Source organism: Pinus tabuliformis, chromosome X (genome assembly GCF_031772625.1).
Source record: "Pinus tabuliformis cultivar Carrire ecotype Pingquan chromosome X, CPIR1, whole genome shotgun sequence".
Lineage (NCBI taxonomy): Eukaryota > Viridiplantae > Streptophyta > Pinopsida > Pinales > Pinaceae > Pinus > Pinus tabuliformis.
Genome location: NC_142308.1, coordinates 890,935,166 through 890,939,129, shown reverse-complemented (window position 1 = coordinate 890,939,129; position 3,964 = coordinate 890,935,166). Strand labels below are relative to the sequence as shown.

Sequence of the window (3,964 nt, the reverse complement as noted above, 5' to 3'; positions counted from 1 at the left end):
AAAAATGATAAAAAAAATGTTTAATATTTATATTTCTTTTTCCTAACAAGGAATTATAACTTTAATTTTAAAAAAAAAGTGAAGTTATAAAAAATCAATTTATTTTAAACTATGTAAATACAAAAATTTACAAGTTATATGTAATGTGTAATATTGTAAACAATGATATGTGAAAAAATAGTTGATGGAAAATGGAATTTAAATAATTATTTAAAAAAAAAGTGTGAGTAGAGTAATATGAATTTGGAAATCCATATAAACTTAATTATATGTAATGTGTAATATTGTAAACAATGATATGTGAAAAAATAGTTGATGGAAAATGGAATTTAAATAATTATTTAAAAAAAATGTGTGAGTAGAGTAATATGAATTTGGAAATCGATATAAACTTAATCATTTTATCAATTTTAATTAAAAACACATAAAGAGTTATTATCCAAATCATTTTCTTAATAATACTTATATATTTCATATTTTATAAATTGATTTATATTTTAATAATTTATCTTTCAATTAACTGGAATATTTTTTATAGTTCATTTCTATCCGTATAAATATTCACTTTCAAAAACATCACAAAACTATCCACATTAATATAAAAATTATGATATATTAACATTAATATAATATATTAACATTTATATATTATATTAGTATAATATTTAGCTAATTTAAAATATTATAAAAACTGTAAATACAAAATCGTTAAATATATCCCATTTGATATAACAGAAAGCAAATATATATATATATATATAGTGGTGGAAACAACATTATATATTGAAAAGGGATGATAAAAAAAAATAATGATGTAGGTCTATTTTAAAATCATTCTACCAACATTTTTTTCCTAATAATTTTTTCTATTCTTTAAATTTATTTGTAATATAGAATTTAGTTATCATCCTGCTTTAGTTTCATATATTCCCGTGGAAACAACATTATACATTGAAAAGGGATGATAAAAAAATAATGATATAGGTCTATTCTAAAATCAATTCCACCAACATTATTTTTCTAATAAAATTTTCATTTGTTTAAATTTATTTGTAATATGGAATTTAGTTATCATTATTTTTTAGTTTCATATTTAAATTTTATAAAATTTTGAAATTTAAATTTTATGAAATTAAAAAAACAATAAAACAAGCTAAATTAAGTTAAATTATTTTGCATTCTTCACATTAAAATTTATGAAAAATTTATGTAAAATATTCTGATTAAAATTAATAAGATAATAAATAATTTTACCTAATACCAACTCTAATTTTTTTTTAATCATATTATAAATAAATTATTATAAAATTTATGATTTTGAAAAGGGATGATAAATAAAAGTCAAAGTAATTAGCAATTTATATTCCAAAATCATTTCAGCAACATTTTCATTTTCTTCAACTGATTTTTTTTTGTACTTTTCCCAATGTTTTTTTTTTAATTTCTGGTAGTAAAAAATGTTCAGTGGAATTCACTTAAATAAAGAAAGATTTACCAACATGCTTTCCATTTTTTAAATCTTTTTATATAGACTGGTATAGCTAAAGGCTTCACCAGCTAAAGGTTTGGCAGAAGCAAACCTAAATTCTAAACCGTGAAATGACAGTGAGCGTGATGACATCTTGGAAAACTCCAACTCCACTACTATCGTCGTAGGTAATCCCAATGATGATTGGACACATAAAGTGCATGCACAGTAAACTAAGTGCAAAATCCAAAGTGCATTCCTCCTCCCCATCATGCTTTTCACCATTACATCAATATAATTGAAACTCCTGCACTCATTACGCCTGTGTATAGGATTAATATTGATATTTTAGCTAAACTCAACCAGAAATTGTCGAAACTAAATCCAAGTTTATAATGCATAACAATAATTCAACGTGAGGGTTCATATATTTATCTCCAAAATCTCAAACCCTAGGCATCTTGTGTGAACACAATCTTTTTGTTTCTAATATTGGCTCATTGAGAATTAGTATATTTATGTCTCTAGTCTCAGTCCCAAAAAAGTATATTTATGTTTCTACTCTCAGTCCCTCGGCACTGCTGCCTGCGTTTACATATTTCATTTCTAATTCACAAAAACACGGTTCGATTCTCATCCTAATCAAAATGGCTCTGTCTATATTCAATCTCTTTTTGCATGCCCTACTATTATTATCCTTTAAAGCTGCACCAATGGCATGGGCATCACAGTCAGATCCTCATCCGTCACCAGGTAGCGAAGCCAGCTACAACCCTGGACCAGTTGCAGCAGGGGATATTGACTGGCTTGAATTTCCTCTAAATTTAGAGTACTTGGAAGCCGAATTTTTCTTGTGGTCAGCCTTTGGTTATGGACTGGATCATGTTGCACCGGAGCTCGTAAGCGGCGGGCCGCCTCCTATAGGCGTAGAGAAGGCTAATCTCGACCCATTGGTCCTAAATGTTGTCAAAGAATTTGGGAACCAGGAAGTTGGTCACCTCAGGTAATGTCTTGGGTGTCTATTGAATTATAATTTGGTTTTAGAGCTGGTATATATATCTGTGTGTTAGTGTTGGCTAATATTTCTATTGGTTCTATGGTTTAATCCGACGCAGGGCTTTAAAGAAAACTGTACAGGGATTTCCTAGACCCCAACTGAATCTGACCGCCGCAAATTTTGGCAATATCATCAACGCTGCATTTAATACAACTTTGTTGCCTTCTTTTAATCCATATGCTAATAGTGTGAACTATCTGCTTGCAAGTTATTTGATCCCCTATGTCGGACTTACAGGCTATGTCGGCGCCAATGCTCAACTCCAATCTCCCACTGCTAAGCGGGTAATTATTGTAATGTCTTTGTTCATAGATTTGTGGGTAAAAGAAGAGTTATCAATTTTTGAACTTTTGGGTGTGTATGTATAAAGCTGGTAGCGGGGCTTCTTGGAGTGGAGTCTGGACAGGACGCAGTGATCCGTGGGTTATTGTATGAACGAGCATTTGAGAAAGTCGCGCCATATCCATACACAGTAGCAGAATTCACTGACAGGATCTCTACGCTCCGGAATTCTCTGGGACAGTCTGGAATTGCTGACGAAGGACTGTTAGTTCCACTCGCATTGGGAGCAGAGGGAAAGCTTACTGGGAACATTCTTGCAGGCGATAAATATTCTGTTGCATATGCCCGCAGTCCTGCCCAAATTCTGAGGATAGTCTACTCATCGGGTAATGAATCATCTCCCGGCGGATTCTACCCTCATGGCGCTAGTGGAAGTTTTGCGCGCCATTACCTCTCACCCTCCACAACAGCATCGTAAAAACAGAGTTTCTTGTAGCCACTCTGTTATTTTCTCCTCTCAATTCGTAGGTTTTTGTATGAAAATGGGATTTTAATCTCTTCTTCCTAACATCGATAGCCGATGTAGTCAGCGCCCTTTAATTGCGTTTTTTCCACCTCCCAGACTCTCTTTTCAAATAAATTGAAACACATGAACCTACAACTTCAATTTTTATCGATGCTTATCTGTTCATTTATATCAACCTATGAGTCAAATATTAAAGTGATTATTACGGTTAATTGTGATCTATTGAAGTGACTTAATATTTGTAAGTAATATGGTGTACTATAATTAATGCAAATTAGCATATTAATTATAATAAATTATAGTTTATAGGATCAATCATTATTATAATACAATTTAGTATAGTAAATAATAATTATTTTTTTAATTTATTATAGTAAATAATATTTTTTTTGGTTAAATGTGATTTTCTATATATTTTTGTTAAATATGATTTTATTATAGAAAATTATAGTAATATAGTTTATTATGGTTAGATACCATGTTTTTGATTAAATAATTTTTATTATAATTAAGTGTACTTGATTATGAAACTATTTTATTCAACATTATCAACCACACACAACTAGAATAATAAAAATAACTCATAGTAAACTATCATCAAGCATGTTCCACTATAGTCAAACAATTAGAA

At 29.6% G+C, this 3,964-nt stretch overlaps 1 pseudogene; it reads left to right on the top strand.

The window, feature by feature from the left end:
- The first annotated feature begins 2,115 nt into the window (after positions 1-2,115).
- Positions 2,116-3,285, top strand: LOC149142552 (ferritin-like catalase Nec2 pseudogene; annotated as a pseudogene).
- Positions 3,286-3,964: the final 679 nt, after the last annotated feature.